Source organism: Mesocricetus auratus, unplaced genomic scaffold, assembly GCF_017639785.1.
Source record: "Mesocricetus auratus isolate SY011 unplaced genomic scaffold, BCM_Maur_2.0 Super-Scaffold_100031, whole genome shotgun sequence".
In the NCBI taxonomy this organism is placed as follows: Eukaryota; Metazoa; Chordata; class Mammalia; order Rodentia; family Cricetidae; genus Mesocricetus; species Mesocricetus auratus.
In genome coordinates, this window is record NW_024429212.1 from 15,735,197 (window position 1) to 15,755,664 (window position 20,468).

The 20,468-nt window shown below is 48.3% G+C and overlaps 2 long non-coding RNA genes across 3 annotated transcripts in view; one reads left to right on the top strand and one right to left on the bottom strand.

Annotated features, from left to right (window-relative positions):
* Nucleotides 1-8,170: 8,170 nt before the first annotated feature.
* On the top strand, nucleotides 8,171-17,408 carry LOC121135188. Of its 2 annotated transcripts, none has more exons than XR_005872404.1 (4): nucleotides 8,171-8,527; nucleotides 9,009-9,214; nucleotides 15,752-15,911; nucleotides 16,955-17,408. It is a non-coding gene; the product is annotated as an uncharacterized LOC121135188 (long non-coding RNA). The 2 variants fall into 2 exon arrangements; XR_005872405.1 differs by having other exon boundaries at nucleotides 17,177-17,408.
* A 1,681-nt stretch (nucleotides 17,409-19,089) lies between these two features.
* Nucleotides 19,090-20,468, bottom strand: part of LOC121135189 — a 39,965-nt gene continuing 38,586 nt past the window's right edge. Inside the window, exon 6 of the long non-coding RNA XR_005872406.1 lies at nucleotides 19,090-20,386. This is a non-coding gene — a long non-coding RNA (uncharacterized LOC121135189). The remainder of the gene's footprint in view (nucleotides 20,387-20,468) is intronic.

The window sequence follows — 20,468 nt, forward strand, 5'->3', positions numbered from 1 at the left end:
ACCTCACAGCCTCCCTCAGGTCAAGACCACGTGACCTCACAGCCTCCCTCAGGTCAAGACCACGTGACCTCACAGCCTCCCTCAGGTCAACGCCACGTGACCTCACAGCCTCCCTCAGGTCAAGACCACGTGACCTCACAGCCTCCCTCAGGTCAAGACCACGTGACCTCACAGCTGCCCTCAGGTCAAGACCACGTGACCTCACTGCCTCCCCTCACATCAATGCCACTCGTGACCTCACAGCCTCCACAGCCATTTGGTTGTACTAGTTAGACAATGCCCAGAGAGCCTCATTAAATCTTTCCTAAGAATAGCTGTACCACCCATGACAAACTGTTTTCTTCTCCGTGCCTGTGAAGTTCCCTACCTTGCCTCCGAGTGTAAACCTTCAGATAAACTACAGTGAAGTCTAATTAGTAGCCACGCTGCCTCAGTTTCCTGCTCTGCTGCACAACTCAGCGAAATCTCACTGTGCCGAGAAGTCGCCAGATGAGAGGACCCAGCCCTACCTGCTCCTGTTTGTTTACTCTGCCTTTTTTCCTCCTCAGAGGTAGCCAGCGGAAGCTCCGCAGAACACAGAATCTGTCTGAAAATCTCTCTGCTCCCTCCAGTATGCTGGCCTCCCAGGATCCTCTCAAAGTGGGGTGTTTGAATGTGGCTCCATCCACAAACCAAAGGATAAATATTTATTTCCAAAGTGAATCGCAGCCAGTTAGCCTGGAGGTCCTAATCTTAGAAAAAGGAAGAGAGGGTGATATAGGGACCGTGCACCCAAGTAGGGACTTCATTGATTTAAGGGATATCTCCTCTTCTCGAAGCCGGTTAATTGTCATAAGCTTTCTGTGTTGTGACATATTGCTATTCTTTTAAAATAAGTCTTCTCACTTGGCATTCTTGTCTTGCCACTGATTAGTCAGGGCGCTAGCAAAACCCCTGCACGGTGAGTTGTCTTGGCTCCCACATACCTAAAAGAGCCACAATCCCCATGCATGCAGCCCCTCTCCAGGGTACGTGTGAAAAGACCCGGAGCCTGCCTGACTCCCTGTTGGCTTTGGCTTTTGATAAGAGACCTCTCTCCTCTGACAGCTCTGCGTAAAGCAAACACTCTTTCTGGATGCATTTTTTTTTTTTTTGGTATTAAGGGTACTAGCTGTGAGCATCCGCTCTCATGAGGCATTTTGATAATGTCAAAACCAGCAGCAGCGACCCCTGAGCGGCGGGAGCAGCCTGGCAGCTGCATTTTCTTAACCCCGGTTAGGATGGGAAGTAGATTTCCAGGCTTGATGGACAGAACCCTTTCAGCACAAACCCTGGACAACTATTAGGAGAAGAGAGTCCCAGAGAGGCAACCTGCCTGAAACGGCTTCACACAGACACACGTCCAGCCAGCAGCAAACTGAGCTCATACCATTTCCACAGCGAGGAGCAACGTGGTCCCAGTGTCATTTGCCACAGTGACGAAGGTACATCCTGACAACATCTAAGACAAAATCAGGCCAAGAAACATATCCTCAGTTGAAGTCTGAGAGACAAACTCTTGAAAAATATTTTTTTCGGGAATTCTCAATCTCACAATTTTTTTCCAATGTGAGGAAGAGGAAGAAGATGAAGAGGAGACAGAGAAGGAAGCGGGACTCTGAGGGGCGGGGGGTCGGTGGAATGTACAAAGGCAGGCTCCGTGGCAAGTTCTGCAGTTGGAGGCTTCTCGTCCCGCCCACCAGTTCCCGACTAACACTCGGAGGCTTGATGTTAGTTACAATTGTTTGGCCTGTGGCTCAGGCACATTACTGACCAGCTCTCACCATTAAATTAACCCATTTCTACTACTTCATACTCATTCCCTGGCTTGACCTTCTTTCTCCATTTCTCTATCTCCGTTCGGAGTTCCCGCCTCGCTGTCTTCTGCCCTGACACAGGCAGCTTCACTCATCAATCAATAAAGCATCACGTATTCGCAGCATGCAGGAGGACATCCCCCATCAAAGTTCACTAGCCTCCCTTTCTTCAGCCCCGTTGCTGAAAAACTCCTAAACACACTCGAGGCGGGCTTTCCCCTCAGCTGCTCAGCCCACGTCCCAAATTAGGAAACAAGTTCCTCAGCCTTCTGCATCCTCCTCCTCCGCCGCCACCACCGTCACCACCTTCTTCTAGGGATGAACTTATTTCTACTCTACGTGTGTGCGTTGAGTGTTCTACACCTTACAAGTGTGCCCATGTGCCGCCTGCAGGACAGGCGCCGCAGAGGCCAAGACAAAGGAGGTCAGATAGGCTGGACGTGGGAGTCACTGATGGGTTGTGAGATGCCACATGTGTTCTAAGAACTCAGGACCAGGTCCTCTGGAGGAGCAGCCAGTGCTGAGCCATCTCTCCAGCCCCCCCCCGCCCCCCGCTCTGCACCATTCTTATTCCATGCCAGGCGGCATTAGTTCCAACGAGGAAAAGAATCCCTAGTGTGTGAACGTCAGCCCACGGCTGCGTGCAGAAAGATGCGCCGGTCCATGGCAATACCTGCTGGCCCGAGATGTCCTTCCCCTCCCAATCCTCAGTGTGTTAGACGGACAGACAGTGGCAGTGGGTGCCAGAGCACCAGTACCTTCCCAAGAAAGCAGGTGTCGTACGTAAAATATTGACTTTTCTGTTTTAACACATTATTGAACCAGTAGCACATAGGGGTGATATGTGTTTGCTGCAATTACAACATATAAATGGCAATTAAGACTAATTCTGTTGTTCAGGTATATGAACGGCAAATAAAAATGCCTTCAGGGCAGTGACAGTGCACGCCTTTAGTTCCAGAACTTCAGAGGTGACGGATCTGTGTGAGTTCAAGGCCAGCCTGGTCTACAGAGTGAGTTCCAGGACAGCCAGGGCTACACAGAGAAACCCTGTCTCAAAAACAAACAAACAAAAACCCAGGGGCTGGAGAGATGACTCAGAGGTTAAGAGCACTGGCTGTTCTTCCAGAGGTCCTAAGTTCAATTCCCAGCAACCACATGGTGGTTCACAACCATCTGTAATGAGATCTGGTGCCCTCTTCTGGCCTGAAGGGATACATGCAGACAGAATACTGTATACATAACAAATAAATCTTTAAAAAAAAAATGGAAAAAAAAGCTTTCATATAATAGGCGCTGTGGTGGAAACTGCTTCTGGTCACTCAGCAATATGCTGTGGATATTTTTCCATGTCAATAAATGCAGATCTATGGCATGCATTAAAGCTACAGATTATTTCCGTGTCGCTGCTGTTTTAATTCATCTTCTGATGAACATTTAGGTTTCTCTGCCCACCCTTTGTTCCTCTTTTTAAAATAATATTATAATAGCGTCACATGTGTCAATGAACCTTGAACCTCATTGTGACAAAAGATCACCAGAGTATCTTAAAGGATACAAGCCCTACGTCTAGAGACCCTAGTTTAGTCAGGGAGACAAAAGACCAGACCCCGCATGCTGGGCTCACTGGCGACACTGTTGGCCCTGGGAAATGCACTGCTTTGGGAGATACGTGTCTTTTTTTTTTTTTTTTTTTTTTTTTGGTTTTTCGAGGGTTTCTCTGTATTGTTTTGGAGGCTATCGGTCCAGCCCAGCCTCGAACTCACAGAGATCCGCCTGCCTCTGCCTCCCGAGTGCTGGGATTAAAGGCGTGCGCCACCACCGCCCGGCTAGGGAGATACGTGTCTTGCAGACTTTTCTGCACATTCCTTCCGGACAAGGGCTAGCTACGCATTCCAGCATGCCGCCTTATTTACGGCTTCTTGTTTTGCTTCTGGTTTAAAAACAGAAGATAGATTCCTGCAGGAAGGTGAGTGTTCTAAGGACAGACACACGTTTCCAAAGATCACAGATTAATATTAAACAAGCTAGGTCTGCTCAGGGGGCCTTCAGAATCAGCCCTTTGGGTGCCCATTGAGACATTAAATCCTCTCCAAGAAGTCCTTTGGCCTTTACACTAGAGAGCCCGGCCATGAGAGAAGCGGACACCAAGCAAGGGGAGATACATGAACTCCACACGCAGCTTGGAAAAGCTGCTTCCTCAGAGGGAAGGAGAGGTGTCCGTCGCTGCCATGTGCACAGAAGGCTACCAATATGGGGCACCAGATGAGGAAGCTGTGTTTCCGAGATCCTCTTCCGTGACTTATCCATTTGAGGAGAATTCTGTTTCTACTCCCGGTTTCCCAGGGCTTTGAGAAGTGACGGTGAGGCTGGGCATAGGGCTCAGCCGGTAGGGTGTTTGCCTACTGTGCAGGAAGCCCTGGGCTTGAGCCTCAGCTACTACACAAACCAAGCATGCCGTGCACACCTGTAACCCTAGCAACCGGGAGATGGAGGCAGGGGGAGATCAGAAGTTTAAGGTCATCCCCACATACCTAGTGAGTTCGAGACCAGCCTACGATGCACGAGACCATCTCAGAAAAAAGAAAAGAAAAAAAACTGTGACAATAAAAGAATATAAGCGTTTCTCAGCTGTGGGGAGCCGCCCCCCACATTCTCCATTACAAGATGGCGCCGACATCCGTTGTCGGTTGGAGTAAACAGCCTTGGTGCGCATGTGCCTGCTACTTTTCCATCCCTTACTCTCTGCCTCTCCCGTGGCGTCATATGGGCTGACGAGCAGGAGCCAGTCAGGAGATGACACGTCCGAGGCGGGGACTGCTGAGCTATATAAGGGTTGGGCTTTTCACTCCCCGGGTCTCCGCTCTGTAAGCTTATGCTCTCCCTCTCAAGACGCATTAAAGCTGTTCTGCAGAAGGATCCTAAGTGTGCCGCGTCGTTCTTGCTGGCGAGATGGTAGCGCGGGACACTCCGCAGCCAAGATCCGGACATGCCCACATCAGTGCACATACTAACCCCACAAGCGAAGTCCGCAGACCGCCCTGCTTACAGTCTCCAGACTCCAAAACCACTAAAGAAAGAGCAAGGACTCTTTTAAGAAAACATTGTTTCTTTCTTTTGGTAAACATCACTGAAGTGTGATACACAGGCACAGAAAACTGCCCCAAATGTAAATGTACACCTGCCAGTTCCCACTAAGCAAGCACACTAACACAAACAGCATGTGTGCCGAGCGGTAGATCCCATAGGTCACCCTTCTACCCCATGCGATCACCACTCCAATCTCCAACCACGTAGTGGCATCTTGCCTTGCCAGCGAACTTGTAGCAGTGGCCACACCCTTTGGGCGTAGGTTTCAGGGGCAGATGTGACTAATTAAGGTAGAGGAGGGACTGGCTCTTGCTCTCTGGGGCTCCGGAGAGCAGCGGGAGGGCGGAGACTGCATCTTCTGGAGCATGAAGGCATGCAGAGGGTTATTTACTCTTATCTGTTTAAGTCCTTCCCTAATAAACACCTATTTATCATTTATCTTGGGTCTGGTGAGCTCACTTAAAACCCCGTCTTCACAACCATTTGCACACCATTGAAATTGCAAATTACGAGGTCCTACACTTTACAGACCGTTAGCTCAACTCTTCATAACCTGTACACACACACACACACACACACACACACCACACACACACACACACACCCTCCACCCCCCATGGAAGTGGAGTTGTCCCCTCAAAAGAAATTTAAGGGCATATACTTCAAGGATGCTGTGTCTATTTGTGCCCTTCAGACTTTTAGACAACTTCACCAGTGTCGAGCCCAGCATAGCCGCTGGAGCCCGCAAGAGTCCACAGTGAGGATCCAGCCGATACTCCTTGCGCAGACGGCTCCAGAGGCTCCGTAAAGCAGCACAACAAAGATTGGCATAGCCACTGTGAAGAGCTGCATTCGAACAGAAAAGTCCTTGGTATATACTAGGTTTGCAGGCTAGAATGGCTTCCTGTTCTCCACATATCTACCATGCTGGCTTGGCTCTTCATTTATTAACGACTCCCATCATGAAGCCATTGTCATCTCAGCTTCCTGTGATAGTCCAAAAATGCTTGAAATTATCATTTCCAGTAAGAAGGCAAAGCATCCAAACACCCATGTTTTCCCCCCCAGACATTGTCGCTTTATTAATAGCCATTGTGCCCGTCCACTTGGCCTTTTCAGCTAGAGAGGGACACGGTTTCAAAACAATCACACCGTTTCTGTATTTTCACCGGCATCCGCATTAAAAAGCTCTGACAGATTGCTAATGAGCCGATGTTGGAATTACAGGGTGCTCTGTTATCGTGTGTCCGTTCACAGTTTCCTCACCATCCCATCTGTCCTCGGAACACAACCGCCACGGAGCATGCAGGCTGGGACAGTTTCTCTATTTACACCTTTGCCTGCAGGGGCTGCTGGGAAAGCCTGTCCCTAATTAAAGATCTTAACAAACATATCGCCAGCACTGCTATTAAACTGCTCTCTTTTGTTAGGGAAGGTGCTGTTTGTCAGCGGCTTGTAGACTCAGATATTTAACGTGTGTTTCTGTAGCCCAGCAAAATATTTGTGTTTTTAGAATAATTCAATTAGAACCCCGTGCATGTAGCTACCTCCGTAGGCACCACAAACCCACATGGCACACATGCTATCAAAACCCTGTGGAGTTGTCTGGACTCGTGACAAAGAAACAGGCTTTGCTGTTGTGGATGGACAGACATTAAAGCATAAGTTACACTTGAATGCTCAGAGCTATAAACCACACCACGACCAGACTGAAATCATGGCTCATATTAGTTTGAGCAAGACGACGTCTCTACCTCCTGAAATGTGTGTATCCTTAGGCCACACTGGAAAGGAGTCTGATTTCCCTGGAGAAGGGGCTCAGTCAGGACAGATGTCCCCTTGCTCTAAAGGTGTAACCGTTAGAACCAGCTTGGGTAGGACTGCTGGGACAGGGGACCTGGAGTCTGCAGCTTTCACACACCCTTTCTCATCCGGCTGTCAGATTCGAAGGCTGCCCCATCTCGCCTGCACCCGGAGAGAATGGCTGCACTACAGATCAGAGCAAAGGCGCCACGGCTTGCCCGAACACTTCCTGGCCTGGAAGAAGCCTGCTCAGACCCTCAGTCTCGGAAATGGGCTCATCTTCCGATGCCCCACAGTGAGCACAGTGCGGTGGGAGAGCCCCGGTAATAAGCAACATAGGGTTTGCCAGACCGCAGTGACCCCGCAGCAGGACTGAGAGCCTCAAGCCTTCATCATCAACAGGAACGATACCTCCCAGGGCCCATCACCTCGGAAATTAGAAGGTAGCTGCGAATGCCGCTTTTGAGTTTCCACCAATGGCTATCAACGCGGGGTTTCGCGATGCCTATTTCCATGTGCAAACCTGGCAGCCACTTACTGCTCTGAAGTTTCAGTATAGGGTGGTGTCTCCACTTAATTAAACATTGGTAAATCTGAGGAGTACCGCACAAATCATGAGGCGAGGTCCTTGCTCTGGATGGATCTGCACAGACGCCAGGGCTAATTGCCACGTGGTTGCCACAGTTGCAGAGGAGTTCAGAGGCCAGAGACAGAGAGAGTGAGAAAAAGGTCTTCCAGAGGAGGCAGAGCCACTATCAAATTGTTAAAACGGGGCTGATGAGTTGGCTCGGCTGGTAAGGGCGCTTGTCACCAAGCCTTGTGACCTGAGATCTGTCCTTGGTACCCATAATGGTGGAGGCAGAAAATGGACTCCCAAATGTTGTCCTCGGATATCCACATGTGTGTTGTAATGTATACGTGTAAAGGAATTATTTCATTTTATTTTAATTTTCAGTTCTTCAAAACAGGGTTTCTTTATGTACTCCTAGGTGTCCTGGAACACTCTCTCTGTAGACCAGGCTGGCTTCAAAATTCAGGGATCCCCCTGTCTCTGCCTCCTGAGTGCTGGGATTAAAGGTGTGTGCCACCACAACAGGCAGAAAACAATTTTTTAGTTGTTAAAATGTGTATGGTGTGGTTGAACAAAGAAGAAAGGGTATTGAAGCCGGGAAGACATGAGAAGAGAGGAGAAATAATCGTGGCCCTTAGCAGGCTGCTCTGGCCAGGGAAGGAGCAACAGACGCTGAGGAAGAAAGGTTTCTGGTCGCTGTCCTGAAGGGATGCGAATCTCTAACTTTACTTCTGTTGTTAGCCACTTAGTTTAATATTCTTCTTTCAAAGTAGACTTATTTTTAGAGTCATCCTAAGATCGCAGAAAGATTAAGAAGAAAGCACAGAGAATTCTCTAATGCTCCTTGCAGAGTGAACATGTCTTGTGACAATTGAACTTGCAATGAGACATCATAATGATACATTGTTACCACCTAAAGTAAATCAGGCTTCACAATGGGATTCAGACATTGCGAGTTTTCACAGAGGCAAAACGACTGGACTATGGACCATGGACCCACCATTCTGGTATCGAGTACAAGCAGCGTTTCATAATCCTAAACCCCCTCCTGCTTTCCTAGTGTTCCCACCTGGGACACCCATTAACTGGTCCACCACTCCCATAGCCTCGCCTTTTCCAGAACATCGTTTGGTTGCCGTCACAGTGTAGACTTTTCACACAGGCTTTCCTTGAGTTGCTTGTGTTAAGTTTCCCCACGTCATTTCGCGGTTTGATCTCCTCTTCAACAGTGAGTAATATTTTATTGTCTGGATGCACGGCTACACACTTCGCCATTCATCTACTCAAAGACGACTTCCAGGTTTCAGCAGTTATGGAATTGCTATCACTATAAACAGCCGCATGCAAAACTGTGTCTGAACATAACTTTTTATCTCCTTTTGGAAAATGGAGTGAGCACAATTGCTGGACTGGACAGCGATGGTGTGTTTGGTTTTGCAAACGTGGTCACTAAGCCATCTGCTAGGTGGCCGTGGCGTTTTTGCTTCCTCATCTGCAACAAATGACAGAGGCTGTTATTCCATGTGCCTGGAAACTTTTAGTGCTGTCGGTGATTCAGATCTGGCCATTCTAATAGATTGACAGTGGTGTCTTGCTGTTTAAATTCGTAGCTGATGCTAACAGAAACAAGTAGGTTACAGCACAACCACACAAGAACATTCTAGGAACATTAGCATTTCAAATGATTGTCCTGCTACTTTGTCTTCCAGGACTTCGGATGGAGCCCAAGGCCACCCACACAGCAGGCTAGCACACGACTGCTGAGCTACATTCCCAGTCATTATTTCTGGGATTATTTCTGGGACAGTCTTGCTACATAAGTCAGACTGGCTTGACACTATGTAGCCCAGGGCTAGCCTCAAACTCATGCTCTTCCTGCCTCAGACTCTAAAGTGATGGGATTACACCTTTCTTGGTGAGTTACTGTTTCATATTTATGTCTGTGAGTTCATTTTTGATAAGGGAATGAGACTTGTGTCCAGATTCTCTGTTTTCCATGTTAAATGTTGGTTTCTAGTTGTTTGCTAAAAGGCCATGCTTCCTTCATAGTGTTGTCTTTATCCTGCAACAGTTAGGGGTCAGCTGACTGTACCTATCTCTGCAGTTTGCTTCCAGGCTCTGTGTTCTGTCTCGTTGCTCCTTTTTTTCTTTCTTAAGATAACGCCACATTGAAGCTCTAAAGTGGTGATTTCAAGTAGACTCAGTCTTACAAGTTTGTTCTTCTCCTGCAACCTTGTCCTGAATTTTCTGGGTCCTTTGCTTTCCATAAAACTGTAGACTCTGTTGACAATTACACAAAATAAATCTCTAGAACTTTGACCAAATTGACAGTATCAGGAAGAAACGGCGTTTTAACACTATTTTTCCTATTCATGATATGAGGCTTTGTCCATTTCTTTAGTTCTTGTTAGCTTCTTTCATCTGTTTGTCATTTTCCTCAGGTAGAACTTATATATGTTTTGTTTTGTTTACACCTAAGCATTTCATTTTCAGAGGACGTAATAGGTATTGGGCTTTGAGCTTCAAAATCAGCCCTGTTTCTTAGAGAAAAGTGATGGGTTTTGTTGCATTAACATTATATCTCAAAAAAAAAGTTCAGACTTATTTCCTCAACCCATGCCCTGTCCATCCTTCTCTAGCTGTTGACTGTGCCCCAGTACCGGGTTGCACAACCAAACCTGGGACTTGCATAATTTTGCAACAATAAGACATTCAATGACCAAAGTGAATTTAAAAATCAAATGAGTAATGAATCTGGGGGTGTTTTGGCTATGGTCATCCATGTTGTTTCACAGGGTTTCACTGCAGCCTTGGCTCTGTGCCCAACACATGTTGTCCAGTACATGCCACCACACCATGCAGTGACCACATCACCCAGTGACCACACCAAGCAGTGACCACACCATGCAGTCAATGCAGTGACCACATCACCTAGTGACCACACAGTGCAGTGACCACACCACCCAGTGACCACACAGTGCATTGACCACACCATACACTAACTACACCATGCAGTGACCACACTACCCAGCGACCACACAGTGCAGTGGTGACCTCACCGCACAGTGCCAGCAAACACTGCCTGAAACACCCCGGCTCATACTTGACCCATGTAAACATATAAAGTTTTCTGCTCTTAAAGAAATATAATAGTTCAATTGCAGAAAACAACAACTTTGACATTTTCCACCTGTCATTGCTTAGCATGTAACTATCAAATTACCGCACCACTGGACTGGGTTGGGTTAGCCAGACAAGTACTTCTACCTCATTATTGCGTAAATCTGTTTTAGTCTTCGAAAATTGTGAAGTTATAATATATAACAAAATTGTTTTAAAATAAACTCATGATTTATTACCAGTAAATGTTTTATTTATTTTGTATTTCTTATACATCCAGCATTGTATAAATATTTCCCAGGCAAAGAGGATAAAGAGTTTAAGTATAAATTAAGATGCCCTGGTCCAGTTTACTAATAATACTATCAAGGGCATTCTTAATTTCTTTTTCTTTTTAGTGTTGCTGTTTTTCAAGGCAGGGTTTCTCGGTGTAACAGTCACAAATGTCTTGAAACTCCCTTTGCAGACCAGGCTGGCCTTGAACTCAGAGATCCACTTGCCTCTGCGTCCAGAGTGCTTGGATTAAAGGTATGTGCCACAGCCCAGTGGTGTGTATTCTTAATCTCTATCACGGTGTGTTTAATCTTTAGCATTTTTCATCCTTCTTAGATTTTTTCCATCTCTATGCTTATCTATCTGTTCTTCAATAGTGTGTGATCCCCCCTCTTTATATCACTTAGCATAGTATATTTAAGGTCATCATCTAATAGTTTCAACAATCCTGCCATACCTGAATCTGGTTGTTTCCTCAGACTATGTGGTGGGTTTCATTGTTTGTTTTTCCTTTCTAGCACAGTTTGTATTCTTTTGTTGGAATCCAGACATGGTCTACTGGGTGAGGGGAACTAGAGCAAACTGGATCTTTTGTGATGTGGAGGGAAGAAGTCCGAGGAAGGACAACATTGTGTGTGTGTGTGTGTGTGTGTGTGTGTGTGTCCATCCCCTCCTGATTAGGTCTCAGCCTTTACATGGGCTTGTGACCCTAAACTACAGACTTCACAGGGGCCCCCCAGTTTTTCTCCCTGCATTATGTGGGGCATGGTTTCTAGAAGGGGACAGAGTTAGATTTATTTCCTGCCTGGTCTTTGTAGTGATTTTGCACTTTTGTTTCCTCCCACGGACGTGAAGAGACCTGGTTCCTAACTGTGTGCTGTTTGCAGTCAGAGTCCAGGGGGTTAAGCTATTTAACAGGTAAAATAGATTTATCCTGAAGATGTATTTTGTTAAGGATGAGTTTTTAGGATGGCTAGTTTTCTTCCTCCCCATGACAGAAGCGTGAAGAGTGTTGCCGCAGACTTCACTCTGGGCGGTAGAACTCACCGGAGGGCAGGGTGCCTCCTAGAGCTGTTAGCTCACCCAGACTCATCTGTGCTGAACTCCAGTGTCTGTCAGTCATACCTTGTCACTTGTGGTACCCCATCACTGACGCCTGCGGAAGTCCCTGCTTTGGTAGTCGTTGATTCTCCAGACCTACCTGTTGTTTCTCTAACTTTGGGGGTTATGTTTGGCCTGTGAATACATTGAGGAAAGTTCCAGGTTTTTTGTTTTCTTCTCTGAGTTTGTTCAGTATTGTTGTTGTTGTTTATTGCTAAGACGGACTGGCTACTTGTAAGCTTTTTTGCTTGCCAGGTATGAAACCATATTCTCTCTTTTAGGTGGCAAAGAGAGGGTTGCTGAAAAGTGGGTGGCGTGTGGGTCATCTTATGCATCAGCTTGACTGACCTGAAGGATGCTGCGGTGGTTGGAGTGCCAGCGTCCCCCTAGGCTCAGATGTTGGAATGCATGGCCCCCAGCTGGTGCTGCCGCTTGGCTCGGTTTAAGATGTGTAGCCTTGCTGGAGAAGCCGGCTCTGAGGTTCCAAAAGCCACACTGCGTTCCCAGTTCTCTCTCCCGTCCTCCTGCTGGCCATTCAAGACGTAAGCCCTTAGCATCTGTTTGAGCCCTCATGGCCTGCCTCTTGCTGCCATGCTTCCCTGCCACGACAGAAGCCCACCCTCGGGAACTGCTTCCTTCTGAGAGTTGCCTTGGTTGTAGTGCTTAATCACAGCCACAGAAACGTAAACTGATAGAGATGCAGGTGTGACCGCGAAGCCTGTTTCTTGACATGTCTGTTAAGTCGATTCCAGATAAGGCTGGCATGAGCCAGTAGACAGCGTGTGGAAAATCCATTCTCAGTGCAGATCTTCTAGTGGGTGTCAGACAAAACAACTTCTGGGAGACAGGGAGATAATCTTCGTCTTTGTCCTAGGGCAAGATGCCCTTGGTTATGAGAATTCCACGTTCCTCCGTCCCTGGAGTCAGGACAATCAGTAGCCTCCTAGACCCCTAGGTATTGGTTTTGCATTAAGAATTGCGCCACTGGCCTCCCTTTTCCAGGCTTTTGTATTTGAGCCGCGTCACGCCAGGTCCCAGACTCCGCAGCTTATAGATAGTCCAGCATAGAACTCCTTGGCCCCTAATTGTGTGAGTCACTTCCCATGATAAATCTTCACTGGTCAGTTGGACATAAGCTAGTGTCATCTGGAAAGGTGGAACTCAACAGAGAACACTCCTCCATCAGACTGGCCTGCAGGCAAGTGTGTGGGATGGTTTTCTTGGTTAATGACGGCTGTGAGAAGACCCAGCTCCCTTGGTGTGGCGCCACCTAGAGGCAGGTGGCCCTGAGCTGTATTAAAGAGCAGGCTGAATGACTCATGGACTGCAAGCCATAGAAGCAGAGTGCCTTCATGGCCTCTGCCTCAGTTCCCGCCTTGAGTTCCTGCCTTCCCTCGATGATCGACTGTAAACCTGTAAGATAATAATGGACCATTCCCTCAGGAGGTTGCTAATGATTATGGTGGTTTTTATCACAGCAGCAACAACAAACTGAACTAGAACAGTCTGTAACTACTCTATCAATTATGTGTCTCTGGGGAATTCTGATACAAGCAGGCTGATGAACTGGGCTGTGGGTTGGGTCTTAGCAGGAAGATGACCTCGTTAGAAATCTGGAGCCTAGGCCGGGCGGTGGTGGTGCATGGCTTTAATCCCAGCACTCGGGAGGCAGAGGCAGGCGGATCTCTGCGAGTTCGAGGCTGGGCTGGACCGACAGCCTCCAAAACAATACAGGGAAACCCTGTCTCGTAAAAACAAAAAACAAAGAGAAAAAAAAAAAGAAAAGAAATCTGGAGCCTAGATTCTATGTGGGCAGCTCCTGGCTTGTTGTCACAGCGTCTGGAGACTGGTTGGTTGGTCAGAAACCGATCACAGGTGACCAAGCATGGGACAAATGGAGTGACCCAGATGCGACCAACGGGCCTCCTTCTGTCCTCCAACAGCTATGTCTGGAGACGCTTTCCATGGGAGGGGGACAAAAGCACAAACAGAAACGTGAAGGGTGACTCTTTAAGGTTCTGTTTGGATGGCTGATGCCATAATCTCCTTGCTCCAATCAAAACACACGGCTGGGTTCAGACTAGAAGGACCGGAAGTGGATTCCTCCTCCTGATGAGCTACAGTTACACGGCACTGGACATGGGCACCAAGAGGGGTGTGTGGCTAGTTTTACATCAGCTTGACATAAGCTGGGATTGCTAGAGAGGAGGGAGGCCTCCATCGAGACAGACACAGCACGATCAGGCCGGGGCAGGGCTGTGCGGCATTTTCTTAGCTCGTGATTGATATGGGAGGGGCCCAGGCCATGGTGGGCGGTGCCATTCTTGGGCAGGTGGCCCTGGGTTCTGTAAGAAAGCAGCCACTAAGCTGCACCCTTCCATGGACCCCGCATCAGCTCCAGACTCCAGGTTCCTGCTGCCCTTTGAGTCCCTGTCCTTACCTCATTCAACGACGAACAATGACGTATAACTGTTAGGCAAGCAGACCCTTTGTAAGGGTTTCTGGTTGGATCGGGACAGGATGGAACAGGAGTGGGTCAGGTATTCTGGCACTCGGGAGCCACAGAATACTGAGTGTTACACAGCTCAGGTGGAAAGGTATCCTGGAGCTTGGGAGCCAAGGACCACCACAGGTTGCAGTAAGCTTAGCAGCTTACAGCCCAGCCTCAGGGAAAGGCTTCCCCAGTGTATTGGCTCCGCTCAGGCAGGGCAGGGTCTTCCAGCTGAGGATGTTCGCCCAGTGTAGCAGTTTTGCTCTGCAGGTTTCTCGGGTGAAGTTGCTACAGTTCAGCTCTGTTCCGAGAGATCCCAGAGAGGGGAGTGTAACAACTCCTCTCTGCCAAGGGAAGGTTTCCCAGGCAAAATTGTTACAGCCCTGCTCGCTCTGCTCTGCTCTGCCCAGGGTCGCCTCTGCTCTGTTGCTGCCACAAAAGAAGATCTTCACCCAGAGCTTATCCAAGTGGTTTATTGGAAGGAAGCAGCTGGACCAGCCAAGCTGAACATACACAGGGTTTATATAGGGATTCTTGGGGGCAGGGAAGTTTTTCCAGAGTAGGGATTGGTCCGATTTCAGTGCTGAGCTCAGATTGGATAGAGCTCTGCTCAAGGATTTGTTACTTTTCTGCACAGGATTTAGGTCAGATTTGGCTCTGGTTTCAGGGCCAAAGTGTGTTTCTTTCTCTGGTCCTTTTTAGCCTTTTGGCTCCAATTTTAGGGCCAGGGTGCATTTCTTTCACTGACTCAGATTCCAGGGACAAGTGTGTTCCTTTGGCACTGGTTTCAAGGTCAGGGTACATTTGTTTGGTTCTGGTTGCAGGGCCAAAGTGTGTTTTTTTGGCTCTGCTCAGGGTGTGTTTCTTTGACTGGCCCCTTTTCCCTACACCCTTTCCTCCCCCAAGTTGCCTTGGTCAAAGTGCTTCATTGCAGCAGCAGAAGCCAGAAGACAAAGGAACAAATAGTTGGGGCCTTGAGTGCAATTGGTCTCCCATACCGGCCCCGGGGGATCTTCTGGTACATGATGACTGGCAAGGTACCTAGAAGTTGCCATTGGAAAGTACACACCTCATTGTGTAGTTGCCTGGCCGGAGGCAATGGCCTGTAGAACTCTCTGCATGGTGTGCCCAGGCTGTGTAGGAAAAGCTACAGGCACTGTGTTGGAGAAAGGGGCTGAGTTGAGTCACTTGGCACTGCGGGTGTGGCTTGGAGTGACGTGGGCTAGGAAGCGAAGGGACAGCTCTTCAGTAACAGATGCCCAAAGGCATCAGCGGCTCAGAGATAGATGACTTGATGTCTGTGACTTTGGGGGGTTTCTAACCTATCCCCTGGGAATCTCATGTAAGGGATGAGGAGATGGTGTGTCCAGCGACTTTGCCCAGCACAGCACTAAAAGTTATTTAATTGTCATGTGAGCCAGAGTTTTCATTTTGAAAACCTGCTGTTGCTTGCCATTTCTTCTACAGGGGCATGGTCACTCTAATGAAAATGCAGAGAGGACTTCCCACTCTCCTGGGAGAGAAGATTCATCACCTGGGAGTGAGCGAACACTGCAGCTCACTTTGCGGTAACCACGGAGGAGGAGTTTCTTAATCACCACAGAACGTGGGCTGCAAGGTGTCAAAGGTCAGGGTGACAGCTCACCACCCCTCATCTCTTGTGTCTAGTTTTTACACGGCTCCGAGTCTGGCGGGTGCTATCTTGCCCGACAGCAATCACAGGATGCAAACCAGGGGATCCATTAGCATGAGCAATTGCCAACCCAACAAAACAGCAAACTCCCAATGTACGATGATTTAGTGCAGCGAGACTGGAATAAATAACGAAGGCATTTGTTTATGCCTACTTATGACATTCCTTGTAGGCAAAGGGGAAGAAAACAGCATTCTATGGCTGCCAAGGCAGCCAGTGCAGGCTCATCAAAAATATGCATTTGCTTTTGTAGTCACAGAATGTGAGTTTGCTCTGCTTCACCTCCTGGCCTGGACTCCTCTGATATCCATGTAATTTAAATGAGAACGCTGTTCTAGGGAAGTCACCACGTTTCAAAGCGGTGACCCTTTTTGAATATTGAAAGAATCCCCAGTGTTTGAGTTCACTCCTGGGTGAGGAGGTGTCATGGGGTTCTTGGGATGCCATCCAGGCAAAGACGACCTTGGAAAGTCGCCAAAGACGTTGTTTACCTTGTCTTTTTGCTTGTTGTGCAAATGGGTCTCAGCTTTGGTGAGAAAACAAGCACATTTCAAGCTCTGTGGAAGTCAAAATTCCCCACCGCTGTCAAACCCTGACAAAAGAGTTTATTGTTCTTTCTTAGAGTAGCTTGACTTGCACTGTGGACTTTGTAGCTTAGACTCCTTCCAAACTGACCCCGAGCTGGTGTGCTTAGCTTTAAGGGGCAACTGGATCAAGGCCTCTTATTCTGATACTTCTCCTGAAGGACTAGTTCCCCTGAGTTCCTCCGTTTATTTATTTGCACAGCCCAACCCCCAACACACACACACACACACACACACACACACACACACGCCTACCTGCTCTCCAACTTTCTGGCCACAGATCATATTTCAGGTGACCTTCAAGCATGGACTTCCAGCCTGTCTGAAGACTCATACACCATTGCCCTGCTCTGAAGTCACTGTTTTCATGATATGCCCATTGTTCCACACCAGGTCAGGTCTGCTGAGGAAAGGTCTGTCAAGTTGCAGCAGACAACCAAGTTAAAGAAGACTCACTCTTCCTGTGGTGTTCATTCTCTAGCAACTGGCTTCTGTCTTATGGGCGGAGCACTCTGGGTATTTTCTTGGCTACTCAACTGAAAAAAGTCTTTCTCCCTTTTATGGCAAAACCGGATCTAAAGAGAGGGTGACAGATTAGTGCCCTAAACCCCTCAGGTGACCAAGACGCTCCCGATGGGAAAGCTGACTGGCTGATCACACCTATGCTTCGGATCAGGAGACCCATACACCAAGCCCACCAGTGTCTGCCACTCGCAGACAGCGGGAACTGACCTGCAGATCGACTCTAACTTCCCCGATGCGTGCGCCTTTCTGTCCTGTAAAACCCCAAGCGCCCCGTGTTGTTAATTTAAGTTACCGGCAATGAAACACGATCCTCGAGCCAACAGTCCCACGTGGAGTTTATTGGGAGGTGAGAAGAGACCAACCGGAGCAGAGAGAGAGAGAGAGAGAGAGAGAGAGAGAGAGAGAGAGAGAGAGAGAGAGAGAGAGAGAGAGAGAGAGAGAGAGAGAGAGAGAGAGAGAGAGAGAGAGAGAGAGAGAGAGAGAGAGAGAGAGAGAGAGAGAGAGAGAGAGAGAGAGAGAGAGAGAGAGAGAGAGAGAGAGAGAGAGAGAGAGAGAGAGAGAGAGAGAGAGAGAGAGAGAGAGAGAGAGAGAGAGGAGAGAGAGAGAGAGAGAGAGAGAGAGAGAGAGAGAGAGAGAGAGAGAGAGAGAGAGAGAGAGAGAGAGAGAGAGAGAGAGAGAGAGAGAGAGAGAGAGAGAGAGAGAGAGAGAGAGAGAGAGAGAGAGAGAGAGAGAGAGAGAGAGAGAGAGAGAGAGAGAGAGAGAGAGAGAGAGAGAGAGAGAGAGAGAGAGAGAGAGAGAGAGAGAGAGAGAGAGAGAGAGAGAGAGAGAGAGAGAGAGAGAGAGAGAGAGAGAGAGAGAGAGAGAGAGAGAGAGAGAGAGAGAGAGAGAGAGAGAGAGAGAGAGAGAGAGAGAGAGAGAGAGAGAGAGAGAGAGAGGAGAGAGAGAGAGAGAGAGAGAGAGAGAGAGAGAGAGAGAGAGAGAGAGAGAGAGAGAGAAAGGAGAGAGAGAGAGAGAGAGAGAGAGAGAGAGAGAGAGAGAGAGAGAGAGAGAGAGAGAGAGAGAGAGAGAGAGAGAGAGAGAGAGAGAGAGAGAGAGAGAGAGAGAGAGAGAGAGAGAGAGAGAGAGAGAGAGAGAGAGAGAGAGAGAGAGAGAGAGAGAGAGAGAGAGAGAGAGAGAGAGAGAGAGAGAGAGAGAGAGAGAGAGAGAGAGAGAGAGAGAGAGGGAGAGAGAGGAGAGAGAGAGAGAGAGAGAGAGAGAGAGAGAGAGGAGAGAGGAGGAGAGAGGAGAGAGAGAGAGAGGAGGGGGGAAGATGGCGTTGGAACTAAAAAAAAAGGGGGGTCCACACATGCACACTGAGTCCCGTGATGAGTGACAGACGCAGTGATGACGTAGGGGCATCACTGTGTGCCCCGCCCGTCGTCAAGGGGGCGGGGTCAGCATAAGGGCGGAGTTCCAACACCCCGTACCACCTGTGCTGACTCCACTAGTTCTGCAGAGACACTGCAGCCTTTTCAGTTTCTCTGGCTGAACAAGCAACTCTGTCTGCCTCTGGAGACGGCTGCCCACTTTCTTCTGTCTCCAAGTCATGTCCATCAACCCTGACCTGACACTTGGTTCCTGGACCCTAGGAAGGTATTAAGTATCTCTGCTGCTAGGAATCCAGCTGCAGATGCTTCCCAGCTACCTCCTGGCTCCAAGGTGGGGGTAGTGTCCCCACTGCTGGCGACATCACTCATTCTAGGCTTTCCTTCTAGCCAGGACCCAACCAGGGCCGAGTGAGGGCTTGAGCATGGAGGCAAACTACACTGGCTGTTCTGACAGTGGTGGTCCTCAGCCGGTGAGCACGAAGGACCTGCCTCTTTAGTCGCTCCTAAAGCTCCGTGAAAGGAAAAAGTCCCCATGACTAGAAGTATCAAAAACCTTGTGGAAGACATTGCTCTCCGTCGTGATGAATTTGTATACCATTTCTAATATCCTAATATGCCAAAACAAGTTCACATAGAAATAGTGCCACCTTTTATTCAAGCTTTCCTATAGGGATGGGGAGAGAGTTCAGTCAGCCTTGTAAGCATGAAGGCTTGGGTTTTGTCCCAAGAATCAACATTTAAAGAGTCATCTGGTAGTGTGCTCTCATAATCCCGGTGATGGGGATGTGGAGACAGGAGGGTCCATGGGCTCGCTGGTCCGTCTGCCTTGGCTCAGTCCAAGTTTCAGTGAGAGACCTTGTCTCAAACAAAACAAAACAAAAAGAGAAAGGTGGGTGGCTCCTGTGGAGTGACACCCGAGATCAGCCTCTGGTCCCTGCACTCATATATATGATTCATCACACACACACACACAGATACACACTCACACACACTTACACACACAGATACACACTCACACACACTTACACACACAGATACACACTCACACACACAGATACACACTCACACACACTTACACACACAGATACACACTCACACACTCACACTCAAGATTTACTTAATGACTGTTAAGCCCTATAGTAACTTTGAGAAGCAACTGTACTTATTCTCTCATAGCCTGCCCAGAGCGGGTAAAGAACGGATCCCTGATGAGCGGCAACGTGTTTCTCTGTTCAGTCCTTGCCTGTAACTCCAGCAGCAACACCCCCTCCCACACATACACACACTAGATTGCTAAATTTTGACAATCACTACATGAGGCTGGGGTGAGTAAGAACTGTGCTGTAGACAGGAAATCAAGGTCACTCATGGGTTTGAGCACAGATTAATGAGCAGCTGAGTTCTAGACCCATATCTACCTGACCGCAGTGGCCATGTCACCTTGACAGGGCAGCTCTGCCCCCAAGCTTTCAACATTCCGTTACTCATTCCTTCAGACATGCAGATTTATGGTTTTATTATGTGTCAAGCACTGTGGTGTGTGGTGTATGTGTGTGTGTGTGTGTGTGTGTGTGTGTGTGTTGGTGAGTATGTATTTAAAGAAGAAGAAAAAATTGGCGCCAGAAAGATGGTTTAATAGGGACAAGGTTGGAAGGAGCCAACTCTATCTAGGTTAGAAGAATGATGGCGCAGTTGATGGTAAGTGAAATTTGAAGGGAGTTAGGATTCCTGCATGGTCGTCTGAACGTGTGTATAGGGGACCTAGTCAATAAGCAGACATCCAGACTCCGGCATATCAGTGAAAACCCGCAGAGCTCCCTGTGGTTGTGAAAAATCCAAAAACAGGCTGCTGCAAAGGAAGAGCTTGCCGGTGGAGTTTCGGTCGAGTTCCTCAGACCTTTGGTAACAGAGCTGATGAGGTCTGTCAGGCGACCTAGCGGAGACACGGGAAGGAGACCACAGATTGTCATCATTCTGCAGTTCCGGGTAAAACACTAGTGTTGACCTAAGTAAGA